Genomic DNA, 23497 nt, shown 5'->3' with positions numbered 1-23497 from the left:
GTGTTTGGGTTACTTTTAATATTTTCCTGTAAAATATTTTGAAATATTGGCCGGGCGCGGTGGCTCAAGCCTGTAATCCCAGCACTTTGGGAGGCCGAGACGGGCGGATCACGAGGTCAGGAGATCGAGACCATCCTGGCTAACACGGTGAAACCCCGTCTCTACTAAAAAATACAAAAAACTAGCCGGGCGAGGTGGCGGGCGCCTGTAGTCCCAGCTACTCGGGAGGCTGAGGCAGGAGAATGGTCTAAACCCGGGAGGCGGAGCTTGCAGTGAGCTGAGATCCAGCCACTGCACCCCAGCCTGGGTGACAGAGCAAGACTCTGTCTCAAAAAAAAAAAAAAAAAAAAGAAATATTTTACTTGTTATGAAATAGATCATAATGTCATTTCCTAATACCAGGCAGGATATGTGGGAAGAAAATGTACAATCCTTTGATTAAAATTATTTTGCACTGACATGTATATATACATATATACACACATATACATATATACATATATATTTTATATATATATATATTAGCCAGGTGTGGTGTTGAGCACCTGTAGTCCCATTTACTTGGTGGGGGGCTGAGGCATGAGAATCACTTGAACCTGAGAAGCCGAGGTTGCAGTGAGCTGAGATGGTGCCACTGCACTCCAGCCTGGGGGATAGAGCCAGACCCTGTTAAAAAAAAAAAAAAAAAAAAAAAAAAAGAGTTTATTTTTCTCTAGAGTCAAATGAATGCCTCTTAGTATCAACAGGGTGGAGCAGTGCCTGATGTATATTTAGTCCTCAGTAAATATTTTTAATAAATTGATGAATATCATAAATAGTATTATTATTCACAATAACATTTTTCTTAATATTTTTATGTGGCAGTTTTCTTACATTATCTCATTTAACACAATATTTCTATAAGGTGGGATTAACATTCTTGTGTTATAAATGAGTAAACTGAAATTTAGAGAGTATAAATAGTTGGTCCAAGTCATAGTAAATGAAAGAATAAACCTAGGTCTTTTGAGTGGTTGATATTTTGCTGATATTTTCTAAGATTTCCTAGTCCCATCTTGAACCTCATTCAGGTACAAATATCTGAGTATTAATGACACTAACATGGTCATTCACACAGTATAAGATGTAAATTTTGTGGTATTATGTGCAGATTTTGAAAGATTTAATAGGAGAAACTTTATACAGTTTATATATTTGTTGATACGTCAAACTAATTATCTAATTTTTATTTGGAAATGAGCTAATTCCTTTGCCACGGGTGGGATCCATAAAGGAGTGGGAGAGGCTGGGGAAACAATAATCAGTTGGAGTAGATTTTAGTCATCCATTCACAGCAGAAAACCACACACCTTAGACCATGCCAAGATCTACCAAACCATCAATGCACTTAAAATGTTTACTCCTTGATCGTTTGATAGTGAAACACATGGTTTACAGGGTTCATATTATATACTAATCTCGTTTGTTATCATTTAAATAAAAATTCTGGAGCCTTCTTACTGCGGGTCAGCTCTGCACCTGGTCTGTGCTCCATATATTTGCCCTCTCACCAAAAGACTTACACTGATGTTTAAAATGCCAAGAATAGAAAAGTGTCACATATCACTTATCAAGTGATATGGTTTGGCTGTGTCCCCACCCAAATCTCATCTTGAATTCCCACGTGTTGTGGGAGGGACCCGGTGGGAGGTAATCGAATCATGGGCTCAGATCCTTCCCCTGCTGTTCCCCTGATAATAATAAGTCTCACAAGATCTGATGGTTTTAAAAAGGGTAGTTTCTCTACACAAGCTCTCTTCTGTTGTCTGCCACTATGTGAGATGTGCCTTTTACCTTCCCTTGATTTTGAGGCCTCCCCAGTCACGTGGAACTAACTGTAAGTCCAAAAAACCTCTTTTGTAAATTGCCCAGTCTCAGGTATGTCGTTATCAGCTGTGTGAAAACAAACTAATACATCAAGGGATCATTTCCAGTGAAGATTATTGATTGCTTGCTTGATTGAGATAGGGTCTCGCTCTGTCACCCAGGCTGGAGTGCAATGGTGTGATCATGGCTCACTGCAGCGTTGAACTCCTAAAGCTCAAGAAATCCTCCCATCTCAGACTCCCAATTAGTTGTAACTACAGGTGCACACCACCATGCCCAGCTAATTTTTAAATTTTTTTGTAGAGATGGGGTCTCACGATGTTGCCCAGGGTGGTCTCGATCTCTTGGTTTCAAATGATCCTCCCATCTTGGCCTCTCAAAATGATGGAATAAGCCACCATACCTGGCCCAGTGTAGATTTTAAAAGAAGCAAAACAGAGAAATTAGACATTTCCTGACTTTGAGGACTTTTTTTTTTTTGAGTGTCCTGATTATGACAAACAAGGCCTTCATATTGGTTTAATGGAATTATCATGGTATAACCTTTCTAAATACATCTATTTATTCTTCAGAATGTGAGGCAATTGGATATTTTCATCTATTTCTTCAATATATTTTTGTCACAGGTGAGCGATGACTAGCTGGGCCAGTGGTGCAGGGGTGATAGAATTTACCAAGGCAGTTGTAAGTAAAGAAACACAGATTTATTAGAGAAAGTAGGAAAATATCTTGTGAGAAGGCAATGGGCAGACCAGCAGAAGAGAGGTTGACTGCAAGGAAACAAAGGCTTGCTGGAGATTTTATAGGATGGTTCTTGGGTTGATTGATAATGCCAAGGCACCAGAGAGCTTAAATTGCATTCTTCTGTCAGCCAAGGCATTAGATAAATTGAGGCATCTGATGGTAAGCAGGAAGTTTGTGAGTTATGTATGTTATCTGTGCAGGAGGACCATCTATCCTGGGCCATAAAGAAAAGCAGACCTATAGCTCATCTGCCTCCTCTTTTGTTTATATGTCCTGGACCATGAAGACAGGCAGAGTTATAGCTTATTTGCTTTATCTCCTTACTTCCCCTTGCTACCTCCACCAGCCTGACTCCTTTTCCCTAATTAGGGCTCCTCAATATTTACTGAGCACCTACTACAGACTAGCTGTTCCTACTGCTTGGGAATCAGCATTGAACAAATCAAAGGTCCCTGTTCTTGAGAATCTGTGCGTTTTCATGAAAATGTATTGTGTACTTATGGAAAGTGGAAGGAAGAATTTTCAGAAGCATAGGCTGCCTTCCATTTTATTCTCCAATTCCAAAAAATTTAGAAGAGCACAGAAATTCTTACAAAATAGCTTAATATTTAGAGTTAACAGACGATGCCTACAGGTTGTCAGGCATGTTTTAGATACACTAATTTACTCCTTACAAAAACTCTATGACACGACTTTCAATCTCATTTTATAGGCAAGGAAACTGAGGCAAAGAGAAGTTAAAAAACTCACCCAATGTCATACAAGTTTGCCTGCAGCAGAATCTGGACTTGAACCTGGTTCATTCATCCTCATTGTCTTTGTTCTAACGCACCGCAGGATTCTGTTTTGCTGTAATTGGCCTTAGTCAAAGTCTCACAGAGGGCTCACACCTGTAATCCCAGCAATTTGGGAGGTCGAGGTGGGAGGATTGCTTGAAACCAGGAGTTCAGGACCAGCCTAGGCAACATAGGGAAACCCTTGTCTCTACAAAAAATTAGCTGGCTGTGGTGGTGCACACCTGTGGTCCCAGCTACTGAGGAGGTTAAGGCGGGAGGACTGCTTGAGCCCAGGGGGTTGAGGCAGCAATGAGCTGTGATTGCGCCACTGCACTCCAGACGAGGCAACAGAGGGAGAGTTTTCCTGAAAAAAAAAAAAAAAAAAAAAAAAGACACGAAAGACTTAAAATGGATTCAGACTCATAAACTCATTTGATAAGAAGTCTTGTGCATTTTACGAATTTTCCCAAGTGGTCCTGGCTCTATCTTGAAAACTATACAGAAAAATACTATTTCTTCACATGACAAATCCCTTTGATTATTAGCAGAAAGCCATTATTGCCCTTCTTTCCCCTCTCCCAATACTTTTAATGAATTTTTTTTCTCTCTCTCTTTTTTAGGTTAAATGAATTCTTATTCCACAACTATCTAGAAGTAAAAATTACTATAAATTGAATGATGAAAACTTCAGGTCATTCCTTTCAAAGTTGTTTCCAGTGTTGCAGGGAGAAAAAACGCAACCCACAGCCACAACAATAAATGAGGTATGAGATTTAATTCTGGATATTACAGGGAGGCTTAATGAAGCAGAGAAGTGGATTTCCGGAGAAGAGATTAAAGTCTGGAAAAGAAGTATACCTGTCTGGGGATTAAAAAACAAACAACTTTGAACGGTCAAGGAACCTGGAAACCAAGCTCATAAAGGTAACATCTGTGCCCTTAAACTAACTTAAGGTGAGAACATTGAGGTGAGAATGAAATTATTTGGATGAAATGTTGCCATAAAAAATAATTTGCCTTGAAAAAATAATTTTCATACTGAGGATCCAAGGACTCATTATTAGGGAAATTGTAGCAGAAGTAGATCTGGTGTATAGTTCAGACTCTCCAGAGGATAGTTACTTCTGATAAAATGGTAAGTGTGAAAGCACATTAAAAAGTTAAAAATAACTATATAACAACTGTATTTTTGTTTCATGAAAAGTTTTAATTTCAGTGAAATAAAAAGTACCTTTGGCAGCACATAACAGGACTAATAAAATGTTGAAGCGATTTATTTCAAACCCACTTTAATTAGAGCTTAAAAGTTACTTAGATAAACCTGAAATTATGGCTTAAAATGGGGTAAAAAGTGTGTCTAAAAATTTTTCAAGTGTTAAAAATCCCAAACTGAATACACAAGAAACCCCAAGGAAACACTGAGAAAATCTAATGGCTATCTTATTCTTCCAAATCTAATCTTAACATGTATGTTGTGGGTATAATAAATTAAGGCTCCATATAATAAGGTTTTAATTTATTTATAAGATTTTTTAAATGACTAAAATCTAGTAAATAATTAATACATTGGATGTGTATTCACTAATCTAGAGATGAGCGGCAAAGGTAATCTCTTCAGGTTAGGTTTGTTTGGCTACGATATGTATTTTTGAAATTAGAATTAGCAAAATTAGCTCATATGGGATGGAAGAATCGAGAAATAATGTGAATAAAATAGTATATCAGTTTTTCAAGCACGTTAATGCTTTGTGGTCTCAAGTACAGTAACAGCAGCAAATTGGAAAGTAAGTGCAGGGTTGAAAGCAGCAAGCCATAGAGGAGCCCAGTTTTGTATTTTCACACTCAGGTTTCCTCTTATTTGTTTGGCCCTGCACTCTGTCTATTGAGAGTGATACTCTCAGATCTTGTTCAGTTTTCTCTTTTCTATCATTTAGCAGCCTCAACTTTCCTTATATCCACTTCTGTCAAGCTACTATCATTTTTTCTCAAGGTAATGTCTTATATATTCTGTAGTATTGTTTTGTTTATTTAAAAATTTAGCATGTCTTTTTAACTGTATAATGTTTTCTTAAAGACTGTTATTGATCTCTGGCCGGGCGCGGTGGCTCAAGCCTGTAATCCCAGCACTTTGGGAGGCCGAGACGGGCGGATCACGAGGTCAGGAGATCGAGACCATCCTGGCTAACACGGTGAAACCCCGTCTCTACTAAAAAATACAAAAAACTAGCCGGGCGAGGTGGCGGGCGCCTGTAGTCCCAGCTACTCGGGAGGCTGAGGCAGGAGAATGGTCTAAACCCGGGAGGCGGAGCTTGCAGTGAGCCGAGATCGCGCCACTGCACTCCAGCCTGGGTGACAGAGCCAGACTCCGTCTCAAAAAAAAAAAAAAAAGCATTAAATGATGGTCTTGTATTTAATAGGACAGCTGATTTCTAGTTCTTGGTAAGATAACTTGCTTTTTACTAGAATCATACTAACATCTTCTTTAAGGAAGAGCAGTAGTAATTTAAGAAAGCCTGTATTTAGTAACAAACTTAGACAATTTAAGACATTTTGAGTTCACAGAAAAGAAAATAAAGATTAGTTAGAAAATAAACTTGTAGGCTTTATACTAAGAAAGAATGCATTAGTAAAATGTAATTAACTAATTATTTCACCATTAACTTCCTTAAGCCTGTTTTTCATCTGTAAATGAGGAGAATAATGATAATAGCCAACTAAAGCATTGTTAAGAGGATTAAATGAGATAATATTGAGGGTTGTAAAGCACTTACCACAGTGGCTGGTCCATAGTAAATCTTCATTTAAAAGTTGGTAATTATTCTAATTGGTAATTAAAAATCCCATTGTTTAGAATGGAGATACATTAATCAATCCTGAGATTTTAATATTTGAGTCATAGACTCTTTATTTTTTGCTACTACAAGGTGTCATTCCTTTAAATTTTCTCTCTGAAAATGATGACTATTTTATAAAGCCAAAATCAGCAACAATGCATGGAGCATCGGGTAAGGCAGTAAGCTAAATGTTAATCTGGAGACAAATAATGTAAGATACAATCCCTGCAATCAAAGTTTACAATCTGATCTGACATAGGAAAGTAACACAGGAGACAAAAGCAACAAAAGACGACATAGGAAAGTAACCATTTGGTTTTTCTGCAATGCAATAGTTACTTACATGGTACTGATACTCAGAGAATAGTTTTTACCCTTTCCCCAAGTAAAAATTAACCCTCTCTTAAGCTCTTTATCAAGGTTAGCTAAGTGGTATTATTGTATATAAACATATTATATACTGCAGAAGCTCCCACATTTTAATGAGTTAACAAGGACTTAATGTTAAGAAAAAAGATAGTTAGAAGATATGTCTGTCATTACAAATATTAAATGCCAAAGACGAAAAGACATAAAAAGCCTCAAGCAAAAAAATATTTCATAGGCATTCTGATATCTTTCACCTGCATTATTGCAAAATTCTGAGTTAATCTTACCAATTTTAATCTCTTCTGATTCCAGTTCACTTACACATATCTGCTTAGAATAGGTAGTTTTCTCTTTTGCAAGAATATGAAGCAATTTTCTGATTAGGATCATATCAGACTTAAGGCCTTCAGGCTTACAATCATGACATCTTATTAAATGGTAAACCACTCTTCTATCTTGTCCTACACTTGAACAAATCTAAGTTTGATGCCATGGCCTACTAAATTTAAAAGAATTCATGAAAAAAGCAAAACAAGGCCAGGTGCAGTGGCTCACGCCCGTCATCTCAGCACTTTGGGAGGCCGAGGCGGGTGGATCACGAGGTCAGGAGTTCAAGACCATGCTGGCCAACATGGTGAAACCTCATCTCTAATAAAAATACAAAAATTAGCCGTTCGTGGTGGTGGACACCTGTAATCCCAGCTACTCAGGAGGCTGAGGCAGGAGAATCACTTGAACTGGGGAGGCAGAGGTTGCAGTGAGCCGAGATTGTGCCACCGCACTTCAGCCTAGGTGACAGAGTGAAACTCCATCTCAAAAAAAACAAAAAACAAAAAACAAAATGGAAGAACAAAAAAGAAAGAGAAAGATACATTATTATTAACTAAAATTCATACTTTATTCAGATTTCCTTAGTTTTCACCTAAGCTCCTTTTTCTATTCCAGGATCCCATCCAGAAAACCGTATTACCTTTAGTTCTCATGTCTCCCTAAACTCCTGTTAGCTGTGACAGTTTCTCAGACATTCCTTGCTTTTAATGAACTTGATGGTTTTGGTGACTACTGGACAGGTAGTTGTAGACTGTCCATTACTTGGGGTTTATATAATGTTTTCCTTGTGATTAGGTTGAGATTATGTGGTTTTTGGAGCAAGACCATGAACATAAAGTACCATTTTCATGCCATCATATCAAGGGTACATAATATCAACATGACATTACTCTTTTTTTGAGTCTCTCTCTGTTGCCCAGGCTGGAGTGTAGTGGCACAATCTCAGCTCACTGCAACTTCTGCCTCCCGGGTTCAAGCAATTCTCCTGCCTTAGCCTCCCAAGTAGCTGGGATTATAGGTGCCTGCTCCCGTGTCCTGCTAATTTTTTGCATTTTTAGTGGAGACGGGGTTTCCCCATGTTGGCCAGGCTGGTCTTGAACTGCTGACCTCAGGTGATCCACCTGCCTCAGCCTCCCAAAGTGCTGGGATTACAGGTGTGAGCCACCATGTCAGGCCCTACGTGACATCCCCCTTAATGTTGACCTTGATCGCCTGGCTGAGATAATCTTTGTCAGGTTTCTCCACTGTACAGTTACTCTTTTTCTTTTAACCTCATTTTATACTGAATCCTTTTGAAGTAAGTCACTATACATAGCTGACACTTAGTGGAAGGAAGTCAGTATGCATAGCCAAAGCTTGAAAATGGGAGTTGTGCTCCACTTCTGAGGGTGGAATAGTTACGTAAATTATGTAGAATTCTTCTGCACAGGAGCTTGATCTCTTCTTTTTGATTTGTTTCATTATTCAATAATGTACGTGTATCAAGATGGATGTGGTGGCTCACGCCTGTGATCCCAGCACATTGGGAGGCTGAGGTGGGCAGATTGCTTGAGCCCAAGAGTTCAAGGACAGCCTGGGCAACATGACAAAACCCACAAAAAAATATAAAAATTAGCCAGGTTTGGTGGCGTGTGCCTGTGCTCTCAGCTGTTCCAGAGCCTGAGGCAGAAGGATCACTTGAGCCCAGGAGCTTGAGGCTGTAGTAAGCTGAGATGGTGCCATTGTCACCTGCCTGGATGACAAAGTGAGATCCTGTCTACAAAAAAAAAAAAAGGATATTATTTACGTATACAGGATGAACTGATAGATTTTTATTTTATACTTTGAGGATAATCCTATACTTTTTTTTTTTTTTTTTTTTTGAGACAGTCTTGCTCTGTTGCCCAGGCTGGAGTGCAGTGGCATGATCTCGGCTCACTGCCAACCTCTGCCTCCCGGGTTCACACCGTTCTCCTGCCTCAGCCTCCAGAGTAGCTGAGACTACAGGCGCCCACCACTATGCCAGCTAATTTTTTTGTATTTTTAGTAGAGACGGGGTTTCACTGTGTTAACCGGGATGGTCTTGATCTCCTGACCTCGTGATCCACCCGTCTCAGCCTCCCAAAGTGCTGGGATTACAGGCGTAAGCCACTATGCCTGGCCAATCCTATCATATTTTATTTATTTTGTTGCTCAAATTGTTCCAGTTTTGGCCACTGGGAGCCCTTTCAGCTGGCTCCTGTTCCCTTTTCACATATCACCATCACTGTGGTTTTCTTTTTCAGCACTGCCTTCTTTTTTGGAAATATAAGACGTTCCCAAGTCATCTTGTAGATTTCCTGCCCTAATCTTGGAATCAGCCATTACTCCAAGTAGCCTTGGCCTCTTTTATTAGAGAATGGTATTAGAAACCAAGACTTAGGGTGCTAGGTGTGCTTGTTACTACTGGAGTGTCATTGCATTTATGGCCTCTCAGCTGACACAGAAAGAAAATATATGTATGAATATATAAACATGTATAAATGCAAACCTATATATATATGCATTAGTTTGCTAGGGTTGCTTTAATAACCTATTGTAAAAATACAATAGATTAGGTGGCTTAAACAACAGAAATTTCTCAAAATTCTGGAAACTGGAAGTCTGAGATCAAGGTGTTAGCAAGATTGATTTCTTCTGGGGCTTTCTCCTTGGCTTGTAGATGTTCACCTTCTCTGTGTCCTTGAATGGTTTTTCCTGTGTGTGTGTCTGTCCTAATCTCTTCTTCTTACAAAGACACTAGCCATACTGGATTAGTTCCCACCCACATAACCTCATTTTACCTTAATTATCTCCTTAAAGGCCTTATCTCCACATACAGCCACATTCTGAGGTACTGGGGATTAGGACTTCAACATATGAATTTATGTGGTTGGGGGAGACAAAATTCAGCTCATAACAACACACATGTCTATAAATATTTCTGAATGTAACCATTTGTCTATATTAAGCTAAACAGGGGTTCATACTGAGGTCTCTCCATCTTAAAAATTATTTTAAAAATCCTTTTTAGGCCAGGCACTGTGGCTTACACCTGTAATCGTAGCACTTTCGGAGGCGGAGGTGGGCAGATCACTTGAGGTCAGGAGTTTGAGACCAGCCTGGCTAACATGGTGAAACCCCATCTCCACTAAAAATACAAAAATTAGCCAGGCATGGTGACAGGTGCCTGTAATCCCAGCTACTTGGGAGGCTGAGGCAAGAGAATTGCTTGAACCCGGGAGGCGGAGGTTGCAGCAAGCCAATATTGCACTACTGTACTCCAGCTTGGGCAACAGAGCAAGACTCCATCTCAAAAAACCAAAAACCAAAAACCTTTATATCTTAAAATAATTATAGACTCACAGGAAGTTCCAGAAATAGTACAGAGAAGTTCAGTATACCCTTCACCTAGTTTCTCGTGATGGTTACATTTTTATAGGAAATTTGACATTGGTAAAATGTGTGTGTATAGCTCTGTGACATTTCAACACTTGTTGATTCATGTGACCACCACAAAAAGATACAGAACTATTCCATCAATACCAAGATCTCCCTCCTGCTACCCCCTTATAGTCATGTTCATCTCCCTACCCCCTCCCTTGTCATGATCCCTAAACAGTAATTCTCAACTACTAATCTCTTTTCCATGTTTAGAATCTTGTTTTGAGAACATTATGTGAATGGAATCATACAATATGTGACCTTTTAAGAGTTAATTTTTTCACTCAGAGATCCATATAAATGTTACGTTTCAATAGTTTGTCTTTCTATATACAACCAACTTCCCCTCACAAACAAAACAAAACAAAACAAAACAAAACAGTTTAGAATTTTTTTTTTTTGAGACAGGGTCTCACTATGTCACCCAGGATCATAGCTCACAGCAGGTTTGCACTCCTGGGCTCAAGTGATCCTCTTGCCTCAGCCTCCAGAGTAGCTGGGACTATAGGCACACACCTAATTTTAAAAATTATTTTATAGAGATGGGGTCTTGCTATGTTGCCCAGGCTGGTCTTGAATTCCTGGGTTCAAGTGATCCTCCTGACTTGGCCTCTTAAAGTGCTGGAATTACAGCCCTGAGCCACCATACCTGGCCAGTTTAGGAAATTTTGAGGAGGCAAGAGAGCTTCCATCTTCTATACATGTGTTGTTATTCTACCCCTGAAAATGAAATAATAGATCTTTAATCTATTATTTCTATGAAAAATGGCTTCTTTCTAGTATATGAGCATGTGGCAGGAGGTAGCTGAGTAGGGACCCATTCGAAGTTCTATCCTATTAATTATTCTTCCAATAGAGGGTGACATTGGGTAAATGATAAAACATATCAGTTCTCTCCCAAAACCTCTACCCAAATAAGTTTGCTTCTGATGCTTTTCAGATTCTGTTTCAAATAGAATCATGAAGCCTATATCTGAAACTTAAGAATGAAAGTTGTCTTATAGCTCAAATAATTTCCCTCTTACACTACATTTTATAAACGTGTTTCAGAAAAGCAAAGCTATTATTCGATTATCGCATCTTCATTTTATCATCCGTTTATCACTATTTGTTGTGTTCCCATATCACTGTTATAAGCACTATTGATAGTCGTAAAGAATTGCAAAAATATAGTTCCTGCCATTGAAACTCTATAGTATAAGGAGATACACAGAACTACTAGAAATAACAGAAATAATGAAAACTAGTGATTTCAAATTGTTTGGTCTCAGAAACTCTTTGCACTCTTAAAAGTATTAAAGACCGGCCGGGCGCGGTGGCTCAAGCCTGTAATCCCAGCACTTTGGGAGGCCGAGGCGGGCGGATCACAAGGTCAGGAGATCGAGACCACAGTGAAACCCCGTCTCTACTAAAAATACAAAAAATTAGCCGGGCGCGGTGGCGGGCGCCTGTAGTCCCAGCTACTCAGGAGGCTGAGGCAGGAGAATGGCGGGAACCCGGGAGGCGGAGCTTGCAGTGAGCCGAGATCGCGCCACTGCACTCCAGCCTGGGCAACAGCGTGAGACTCCGTCTCAAAAAAAAAAAAAAAAGTATTAAAGACCCCCAAAAGCTTTTGTTTATATGGGATATATATATATATATATATATATAAAATATATAAAAAGTTTAATTACAAATTTTAGTATACAAGCATATATTCCATTAGTAGTGATGTCCACATGTATCATGTAGACTTGGGAAAGAATGAGGGTGAAAAGGCCAGTCATATCTTCAAATTATTATGAAAATTGTTTTGACTTCACAGTTTCCCTTAAAAAGTCATTGAGACACATGCATCCTCAGACCACACTCCGAGAATCTCTGGCGTAAGAATACAAGTGTATTCATCATCAAACATAGCTTTTAAAGCGTTCTAGCAGAGAATGACATGAATTTCATATGAAGTAAAAACACAAAGATCTCTGGAAGCAGAGGCAGAAATCTGAAATGTGCAAAGCATATGCCATTTAAAGAAATGCTAGCAAGCATTTCTGCTAGATTTTCTTCAAATGAAATGAAATTTCTGATTATGGTATGCCAATCACTCTATAGATTGCACTATTACGTAATGTAGCTTTACTTCATGGCTTATATTTGAAATAACTATGTCATACTTCTTGAAATTTATCTCTGAGAAATAAAAATTTATGTCTTCACAAAATCCTGGATATTAACATTCATAGCAGCTTTATTTGTAATTTCTCAAAACTGGAAATGGCAAAATGTGTCATAAATGGTTAACTGTGGATCACTCACATCATGGAATATTGCATAGAAATAACAAAGGAACAACTAGTGAGTTAAATGGTAATAAAGAGAGAATAATATGTCCATTAAAAATTAAACATATTAATTTAGCTCTTATTTTGCACGGGGTGCTGTACTAGGCTTGTGGAACATAAAGATGAAAGTCATGGTTTTTACCATAAATAGATTCATAGTTTTATCCTAGCTTAATTTTTAAATTTCAAAATGAAGCCTTAAGTCCCTGCAATTCCTTGGTTCTACCCTCAAAGTAAAATGTTCTTCCTGGGAAATTTGCAGTTTTTCTAACTTAACTAAAAAGTGATCACTAGTCCTCTAATCCTCCAGAATAATTTAATTTGTAAATAACAAAATAGCTGAACAATTCTGAATAAGAACATTTAGATGACCCTATCCTAGTTGCTGAGATCACATTTATACCAACCAAAGATAGCGATAAGACACTTAGGGTCTCGGCCTATTTGAAGGTTATGATTTGACAAAGACCGTTTTCCATTATTTAAAAGGATATGTTTTTTCTTTATAAAGTGAAGACAAAAATATATTTATATGTGATTTTTAAAATGCTGTATCTACAATCTTATAAGTAGGGGCCCAAGTGGAAAAACTAGTTTGACAATGTTCATTTGACCTTTAAGATATAGAATGTCTTATCTTTATTGTACAAGTTAGTTCTTTTTATTTCTTTGCAAACCATGTATGGCCCATCTCCTTTCTCCTGTTACAGTTCTTGCTTTTTAATTAGGCTGTGCATGCTAATGCACAGTTGATTGTAGGGGAACATTTTAAGTTTCTTTTTAACTGCAATAAAATAGTTTTGTGCTAAATATTTGCAAAGGTCAAAATTTTTACACGTGAAAAGCATTCCTACAGAAAATAAAAGTATATAATTGAATAGCTTTGCATATACCTAGCACTTGGTTGATACTCAGTAAATGTGTGTTGAGTGAATGAAACATTGACTGTATGTTGACGTTCTCTTACAATATGTTTAGTTAATTCATTTGAACATTTATTGTGTGTATTCTTTGTGACAGGCATAGTGCAGAGGATAAAAAAGTTAATAGGATGAGTTTGCCTAAAAACACTTCAGACTCCAGAGGAGGAGACCTACTATTTCTGAATAGTAGGTTGGTGCAAAGGTAATTGCAAAAACTGTAATTACTTTTGCACCAACCTAATGGATATTTTCAGTATAATGTGATGGTAATAACAATAGTGATATATATAAATACTCTGTGAACAAAAATTTGGGGGTTGCTTTTCCAGACTCAGGGGATCAGGGATGGCTTCAAAATACCTACCTGAACAACAAAGGAATTCATGTCAGTTGATGAAGAAAAGGGGAAGACCAGTGAGGGCACAGAGAGTGCAAGAGTGAAGGCACAGAAAAGGAAGCCGTAGAAGAAGGATCAGCAAAAATGGAGGACTGGGAAGGGAAAACCTGGAGATGGAAAGGCCCGTGAGCAACTGGAACATCCATTTCATTTGTCTGGAATGGATATGTAGGGGAATGGTTCGGAGGGGGCAGACAGGTCTAATCTTCTCTACTCTTCTTCCTTGAGAGGGACTTCAACACCTGTAGATGACCTTAGGGTTGGCTGTTAAGTCCATTGGGGTCATTGAAGAAGGAGCAATAGTCAAAGGAAACGTTAGGGATACATGTGAACCCCTGGGGGCATAGGCCCTTTCTCTCATCTGTGTTTACCCCCATGTAGAAGCCATACTAAGATCAAAATCAAAAATCCAACTGAGACCCACTTTTCTGAAGGGAGATCGTCTTCTCTGGGTTGCTTCTCTTTCGGTTTGTCTTCCTCTTGTCTCTCTTGTTGGCTGTTTTCTGCTATCAGTCTTGATAATTGTCTCATCAGGTACAGCAAGAAACACTTGGGCAGAAACACCTCCCCCAAACAGAGCAATCTGGTGGAGTCTAGGGGAAAGGGGGTGGAATAAACTGTTTAAACTTTTAATCTGGGGCTAAATGTAGATACAAGAACTGATTTTCCAATATAGGTCAGCCAAGATCACCACGTAAGAGAGTCAGTGGATATTTGGGACCTAGCTACTGGTGATATATGTGTAACAGGGCCTGGATCCTCATGCCCCCCACCTCCAGACACTCTTGAAAAAAGCAAAACGAAACAAAAAAAAAAAGACCAGGTTTTCCCTTCTTTCCCCCTAGGAGAGTTGGTTAACCTGGATAGGTCCATGTTCATTAGAGGAGCTGGAAAGAAGGTAGACAAAGTCATTAGTTTTCATGGTGACAAGGTCTAAGCAATGGTTATGTGATTATGTGACTGGAGTGAAGAGGAAGTAAAGGTCATTGGATCTGAGGAGGTAAAAAAACAAAACAAAAACCCAAAACTATATCCAGTTAGGATGTTAAATGGGTTTCCCATGTATAGTTACTGGAGTGGAGATGAAATCTGATTTCCAATCACTACAGTCCTCATTAGATTTGTTAGAATCATCTGGAGAGAGTTCCAGGAAGGTTTAGGGAGGTAGGAAAATGGAACGTTTCAGCCTATTCCAGGCTGGATACTTTTTAAAAAACTGTAGCTGGTGGTCCTGTGTGTTTGTAGGATATTTTTGCAGCATTCCCGACCTCTACACATAGACGCCAGTAGCATCTTCCCCTCTCCCTCATTTGTGACAAGTATACAATATTGCCCTGGTTGAAAACTGCCAATGTACACCTGAATATCATGTTCCCATTATATCTTATCCAATTTAATGTGTACAATAATGATCTGGTTTCCTAGTCAATCTCACTTTTTTTGTTGTTTTTGAGACAGTCTTGCTCTGTCACTAGGCTGGAGTGCAGTGGTGCAATCTTGGCTCAATGCAAACTCCGCCTCCCAGGTTCAAGCAATTCTCCTGCCTCAGCCTCCCAGGTAGCTGGGACTGCAGGCGTGCACCACCATGGCTAGCTAATTGTTATATTTTTAGTAAAGACGGGGTTTCACCTTGTTGACCAGGATGGTCTCAATCTCTTGACCTTGTGATCTGCCCGCCTTGGCCTCCCAAAGTGCTGGAATTGCAGGCATGAGCTACCGCGCCCGGCCTTTTATTTTTTTGAGAGGAAGTCTTGCTCTGTCTTTGAAGCTAGGGTACAGTGGAGCAATCTTGGCTCACTGCAACCTCCACCTCCCAGGTTCAAACAATTCTCCCTGCCTCAGCCTCCCAAGTAGCTGGGATTACAGGCACTCGCCACCACACCCGGCTAATTTTTCTATTTTCAGTAGAGACAGGGTTTCACCATGTTGGCCAGGCTGGTCTCGAACTCTTGGACTCACGTGATTCGCCTGCCTCAGCCTCCCAAAGTGCTGGGATTACAGGCATGAGGCCCTGTGCCGGGCCTCAATCCCACTTTTTACTTAAATTGAAGCTAGAAAATCTACTTCAGTTGTTTGTTAGCTTTTGGGGGGAGGGAAGCGTGGGCAGTTAACATCACTACTCTAACAGCTTAAGACATTTTACTGACTTGCAACTTGGGCTAGTAACTTTAAGTAGACTCTCTAAATATCTGTACAATGGACTAACATTTACTATAATAATGAAAGCAATGAAGGAAACTGAGAAAGGAAGGAGACAAATTAGACCAGAGTGGTTTAAGTGCTCAAAATCTTTTTTTTTTTTTTTTTTTTTTGAGAAGGATTCTCTGTTGCCCAGGCTGGAGTGCAGTGGCACGATCTCGGCTCACTGCAAGCTCCGCCTCCCGGGGTCACGCCATTCTCCTGCTTCAGCCTCCCGAGTAGCTGGGACTACAGGCGCCCGCCACCACGCCCGGCTAATTTTTTGTGTTTTTTGTTTTTTTGTTTTTTTTTTTTTGAGACGGAGTCTCGCTCTGTCGCCCAGGCTGGAGTGCAGTGGCGCGATCTCGGCTCACTGCAAGCTCCGCCTCCCGGGTTCACGCCATTCTCCTGCCTCAGCCTCCCGAGTAGCTGGGACTACAGGCGCCCACAACCGCGCCCGGCTAATTTTTTGTATTTTTAGTGGAGACGGGGTTTCACCGTGGTCTCGATCTCCTGACCTTGTGATCCGCCCGCCTCGGCCTCCCAAAGTGCTGGGATTACAGGCGTGAGCCACTGCGCCCGGCCTTTTTTGTGTTTTTAGTATAGACAGGGTTTCACCGTATTAGCCAGGATGGTCTCCATCTCCTTTCCTCGTGATCCACCCGTCTCGGCCTCCCAAAGTGCTGGGATTACAGGCGTGAGCTCCCGCACCTGGCTCAAAATCTTAACTTTAGGGACAAATGTTGGGGGTTGTAGGGAATGGATGAAGAGGGTAAGAAGAGCTCAGTTCTGGCTCATGGGTCATTTTGCTTCTTGCATAACGACTAATATCTATCAGCTTAATCCCGAGTCTTTAAGAGGGTGCTCTGGTTCTCTTGAGGCCTCAGTTCATCCCTGCTTCTCACCATATATTACTGTGGTCAGGGATATGAACATTAGACTATGGACCCTGCCCAAGCCCACTTGTGCATTACCTATAAAGATGCCAGGCATCCCTAGCTTTCAGATTTAAGATCTAACTTGACTATCAGAACTTGAGTGATTTGCTGACAACAGCCCTGGCACAAACAGTTTTCAACAGCAGTTATTTTACTGAGCTAAACTTTCTTAACATATCAGATCATTACTCTTAAGTACAAATACATAGTCTTAGTGAAGTAACGGGGCATAGCTTGTATTGGATTTTGATAGTTCTGGCATTTGGTTGAGCAGCAACTTGACCCTTAGTTAATTAGTCTGACAATTCCTGCTGGCTGTTTAATCAAAATAGTGCAACTTTCAACTTCATCAGTAATTTAGTTCATTTGTCTTTATTATGATTCCGTGATTACTTCTGGTTAGAAGACTAGTATTTTTGAGAATTGTAATGTTAGTGATGAATGGCAATAACAATGTGTGCATGTAAAGAATATGCATTAATATATCTACAACAATATGCGCTTTAAAAATGAATTTCTTTGAAGGAAAGAAGATAGCTTTCTGTTACTCTAATACTGAAACTATCTTTCCTATGTTTTGATAATTTAAATTACCATCCAACATAAGAAAACATTCAATCTAAGGAGAAAACAGTTTCTTCCCCCAAGTTGTTTTAATATTTTTGAAAATGATACAAGTCACTTTATACAAACTATAGCATTTTTGTAAAGAAACTCCTTCAATCTATTTTCTTAACAAATCAGTCACGTATTTTCCATGTTTTTTTCCAGTCTTGTTTGCATGCATAACCAATTTTATATAGTTGCAATTACAGTGTAGATTCAATTTGTATTCTGCTTTTTTCACTTAGCATTATTCTTCCATAATAATTTAAAGAGAGTTTTATTTACAGTTATTTCAAATGTAGAGAATATAATTTTCTGAACTGTACTTAAGTGCTCAATTTAAATATTTTAATGGCCAACCCAAATTATCAAATGTGCTCTAGATAAGGGTGCGTTATAGTTAATGCTTAACATTGCAGGAAGCAACTTGCATATACATTAGATTAAAGTCCAATGTTATATGCAAGTGGAAATGAGGCCATTAAAGGCTGGTTGTCTTTATGTATTTTGAAATTTTTCTCCTGTTAGACGTACTTCTAGAATTAGTGAGTCTGGCTGCTAAATTTTCATGCCCTGAACTAATTCAGCCAGTTGTAAAATTGTACCTTTCTGCAGATGACTTAACATGTGCACCTAATTTATACTTGAACTTGCTATGATTCAGATAGCATTATCCTAAATGATGTTAAGAAATTGTTCATTTTCTGTGTCAGCGAAAAATGAGGAAAGGCCAACTACATTTCGCCTGAAGAGAGTCATGTCAGAACTGACATCCTGGCAGATACAAAAATGCAAGTAAGATATTTTAACAGGGCATACTAAAACTAATGAACTGAGGACCAATATACACTTCTACATTGTATTAAAGTGGCATCTACTGAATTTACAAATGTTAAAAGACATGCTTTATTAGTTGCTATAGGAGTCCTGTTTCATTTAATCAGTTAGGAAAATAAATTTGTTGTCCTTTTGTATAATTTTTAACCCTTATTTTAAAATGTGGTTTGGGAAGATAGATTTTTAAAAATAATTGTTCTAATTATAAAATATTAAAAGGAAAATAGACTACCCATCTCTACATATTTATTAAATAAACAGGAAATTCAAACAATAAGTGTTTTGCTTGATAGACTAGCGTCATGGGGACTTTCATGAGCAATGTTGTGCTTTAACCTGAAAAACTAATACGATACTTGGATATTTTTAAGTTATTGGGTTATTTGCAAGAGCTGGGGAACGCTACTTCCACTTAATTCACTGTCTATTAGGTCCTTAATAACACATGATGTCCACTTTTAATTTATATTTTCAGGGTGATTTATTTTACCCAGAGAATTTAAGGAAGAGCAGAAGAATTGATTAAAGGGATATTAATTGGAAGATAAAATCTGATTGAAGGGTTTATCCTGAGGAGAAACTAAGATAGTTATTTATTACTTTCTTTAAGTGTATTGGTTATTATAATGGCTAAGAAGAGTAATTTCAATTGGTTACTTCAATTTTATTTAGAACAGAGTTTCTCAAAACATGGGCCCCAAACCAGCAGCATCAGCATCACCTGGGAAATTGTGAGAAATGCAAATGCTTAGGCCCCAAAGCCGACCCATATCAGATCATATCTGCAGATAGGGACCAGCAATTGTTTTTAACAAGCCATACTGGTGATTCTGATGAAAAATAACGTTTGAGAACTAGTGTTTTAGAAGTAGGCTGGGGAAAAGAACAGATGATAGTAATAGAGATATCTTTTTTTTTTTTTTTTTTTTAAAGATGAACGAATTTGCTTTGACCTCAAGAAGAACCTTTCAAAGTATTGTGGTTTTACTGTACCGGTATATTAAAGGAAGTGTCAGTATTTCTAGTCTTGTACATACTTACATGAGAAGCCAAGAACTGCTTTGTTGCATCGGACTCATTGTGTAGTCAGACAAGACTGATTTGTGGTCTGTATTTCCAGTCACGTGTGCAGACAGGCAGGTTGGCTCTTGAGTCTTTCTCAAGTGGAAGGGGAAGCATCTCCGAAAGAGCTTAATTAGTTCCATCATTACTTTATTGAAATGTTAAAAAATTTGCATATTGCTTTGCGTATTCTACTTAATTCCTTCCCCCAAGATACCTGAGGCTATGTATAATTTACATCCACTTGTTTTAGAAGAGTAATTCGGTCTGGGATTGTAAAGTTGAACTAGCTTTTTAAATTATTCCCCTCTTTTGATCCTGTAAGATAATGTGTAGAAGAGCTTTGAAAATGAAAAAGACACTAATATTGAAATGTAAAGTAAAAATGTAAAAAATGTTTTTAACGTTTTTCTTTCTCAACGTTTTCTTTTTAAAGCTTGGGAAGGTAATAGCCCAAAGATTAGAAAAAAAGGTGACTTTTCTTCCACTGACTTCCCAGTGCTCATAGGTTTACCCATGAAGAATGATTGTGTTTTCTGCAGCTACATCTAAGTTCTTATAATTAGAAGATGGGCACAGCTGGGCAGGCATTAGGTCATTACATCCTCTAGATTGGGCCTACGGGTTGTAAACTCCTGGAGGACAAAGACTACATGCTGCTTCTCTGTATTTGTGGTATCTTGGGGTCCAGTCCAAATTGCAGCCGAATTGCAGTTCAAGGAACGTTGTTATGGTTTGGATGTGTCCTCTCCAAGATTCAGGTGTTGCCAATGTGATAACATTGAGAGGTGGGCCTTTAAGACGAGATTAGGCAGTAAGACCCCTTCCCTTGTGAATGGCATTGAGGCCTTTATAAAAGAGGCTTCACAAAGCCTTAGCCTAGTTTGCTCTTTTGCTCCAAGGGGATGAAGCAAGAAGGACCTCCTCTTAGGTCAACCAGATGCTCCTTGAATTGAACTTTCCAACCACCAGGACTATGACAAGATAAAATTCTATTCTTTGTAAATTACCTAGTCTCAGGTATTCTGTTATGGCAGCATAAGGACAAACATATTCTTTGTGAATGAGTTTGTAGTGCTTGAGGGGATTGAGGAAGGGCCTGCTCTGACCACACTATTTAAATTTAGAGTTGGCTCCCCAGCCTGGATTCTTTTCCTTGCTTTATTTTTTTCCTCATGGTAATTAACACTTTCTACTATTTCACATAGCTTACTTATTTAGTTTATTCTTATTTATCTCAGTCTACCACAAAGAGTTTTTTTTTTGTTTTGTTTTTTTTTCTTGTTTGGTTCCCTACTTTATGTTCCCATAAGACCACCTAAAACAGAACCTGGAGAAAGGAGACAATCAATAAATAGCAACTGAGTGAATGAAGAATTGCTGTCACGACAAACAGTCATTCATTCATCCATTCGTTCAAGAACCGTTCATTAAGCACTGTGCCTAGTTGTAAGTGGTAATATAGTGAATGGCAGACTTTGCGCTCATTCTGAATTAACAATTTAGTGTCATTCCATACCCATTCTAGCTCTTACTGCATTTTATTCACCTGTACAGTCAAGGTGTCTAGCATAGCTAACTCAGAAAATGCTAGAGGTGGGGCCCACCTAAGAGAGGAGACCACCCCTCATATTGTCTTATGCCCAATTTCTGCCTCCAAGAAAGAAAAAGTAAAAACTAAAAGGCAGAAATGAAATCCACAAGCAGACAGCCTGGCGCCACACCCAGGGTCTGGTAGTTAAAGATCGACCACTGACCTAATTGGTTATGTTATCTATAGATTACAGACATTGTATAGAAAAGCACTGTGAAAATCCCTATCCTGTTTCGATCTAATTACTGGTGCATGCAGCCCCCAGTCATGTACCCCCTGCTTGCTCAATCGATTAGGACCCTCTCACGTGCACCCCCTTAGAGTTGTGAGCCCTTAAACGGGACAGGAAATGCTCACTCAGGGAGCTCAGCTCTTGAGACAGGAGTGTTGCCGATGCCCCTGGCCGAATAAACCCCTTCCTTCTTTAACTCGGTGTCTGAGGAGTTTTGTCTGCGGCTTGTCCTACTACACACCCATCTGTGTTTTAACAAGCCCTTTAGGTGATTCTGATACACTCTCAAGTTTGAGAAACACTAATAGAGGACTCAGTAGAGGACTTAGTTCTAAAGCTATCACGTGAGTACTTCTGAAAAAGAAACTTGGGGCTACTGATATACTGGTAATTTAACCTGTTCATTTTATGGGGCATATAGTATTTCCAATAATGTCACCTACATCCGTGTGAAGAGACTACCAAACAGGCTTTGTGTGAGCAACAAGGCTGTTTATTTCACCTGGGTGCGGGTGGGCTGAGTCCAAAAAGAGAGTGAAGGGAGATGGGGTGGGGCCGTTTTATAGGATTTGAGTAGGTAGTGGAAAATTACAGTCAAAGGGGATGTTCTCTGGCAGGCAGGGGTGGTGGTCACAAGGTGCTCAGTGGGGGAGCTTCTGAGCCAGGAGAAAGAATTTCACAAGGTAATGTCATCAGTTAAGGCAGGAACCGGCCATTTTCACTTCTTTTGTGATTCTTTAGTTGCTTCCGGCCATCTGGATGTATACATGCAGGTCACAGAGAATATAATGGGTTAATTCGGGCTCAGAGGCCTGACAAATACCAAAGTATCAAGAATAGAAAAAAATAATTTGAATTTGTTTCCTATTGCTCTTCCATCAAATCACCACAAATTAAAAGAAAACAAACGTGTTATCTTACAGTTTTGGAGGTCACCGGTTTGAAATATACTCCACTGGGCTAAAATCAAGGTGTTGGCAGATTATGTGCCTTCAGGAGGCTCCAGAAGCTGCCTGCATTCCTTGGCTCATGGTGCTTTCCTTTACTTTTTCTTTTCGTTTCTTTTTTTTTTTTTTTTTGAGATGGTGTCTCGCTCTGTCGCCCAGGTTGGAGTGCAATGGTGCAGTCTTGGCTCACTGCAACCTCCGCCTCCCAGGTTCAAGCAATTCTCCCACCTCAGCCTCCCAAGTAGCTGGAATTACAGGCACCTGCCATCATGCTTGGCTAATTTTTGTGTTTTTGTAGAGATGGGTTTTCACCATGTTGGCTAGGCTGGTCTTGAACTCCTGACCTTGGGTGATCCGCCTGCCGCGGCTTCCCAAAGTGTTGGGATTATAGGTGTGAGCCATTGTGTCCGGCCACTTTCCTTTACTTTCAAAGATACTTTTCAAAGATACAGCGGTGCAGTATCTTCACACCTCTATGACTCTGATCCTCCTGCCTTTTCATTTCACTTATAAGGATGCTTGTGATTACCTTGGGTACATCCAACTAATCTAGGATAATCTCCTGTCACAAGATCTTTCACTTTATCACATCTGCAATGTCCCTTTGACCACGCAAGTTACCACATTCACAGGTACCAGAGATTAGGGTGTGGACATGTTTGGGAGACTATTGTGCCTGCTACAGTATTCATTAGGTGGAATAAAATAACAAGCAGCTCATGTCTTAACAATAACTGTAGAATGTCGAAGTAGTTGCTTGAGGAGTAACAAAAGCAGCAATTACAGAGAGCTAGACAGAAAAAAAGCCCTTTGAAATCTATTAAAAATCCATTAAACATTTTATGTGGTTAGTCATAATAAAGACAGATGGTAGGCCTATTATACGTATGGAGACTGAAACTGTAGAACAAAGGCCAGTTCTAAGGTAGGATGGGCAGATCCACTGGGGTTATATACCTAGGATTATTTGAAGGGTGGTAGAAGACCCCTCTAGTCTAAAATACCTCTATTGACAACATTAGTGAATTCTGTATCTATTAATAAACACTTTGAAGTAGAGAAACATCTAGAGAGGGCTACTTCTAATTAAGGCCTGAGCCAG

The 23497-nt window shown here is 39.3% G+C and overlaps 1 protein-coding gene across 10 annotated transcripts in view; it reads left to right on the top strand.

The window, feature by feature from the left end:
- Positions 1-23497, top strand: part of LOC105498364 (uncharacterized) — a 308776-nt gene that overhangs the window by 46348 nt on the left and 238931 nt on the right. For 9 of the 10 annotated variants that reach the window (XR_011616971.1, XR_011616973.1, XR_011616974.1 and 6 more), the window contains exon 2: positions 4007-4150. The gene's annotated coding sequence lies outside the window, so the exon portion shown is untranslated. Of the gene's footprint in view, positions 1-4006; positions 4311-23497 lie in introns of all 10 variants that reach the window. The other variant, XM_071085491.1, reaches the window with a different exon arrangement.

The sequence above is a fragment of the Macaca nemestrina genome, chromosome 19, assembly GCF_043159975.1.
Source record: "Macaca nemestrina isolate mMacNem1 chromosome 19, mMacNem.hap1, whole genome shotgun sequence".
NCBI classification, from domain to species: Eukaryota; Metazoa; Chordata; class Mammalia; order Primates; family Cercopithecidae; genus Macaca; species Macaca nemestrina.
The sequence above is the reverse complement of the archived record's forward strand: the minus strand, read 5'-3'. Positions and strand labels throughout refer to the sequence as shown.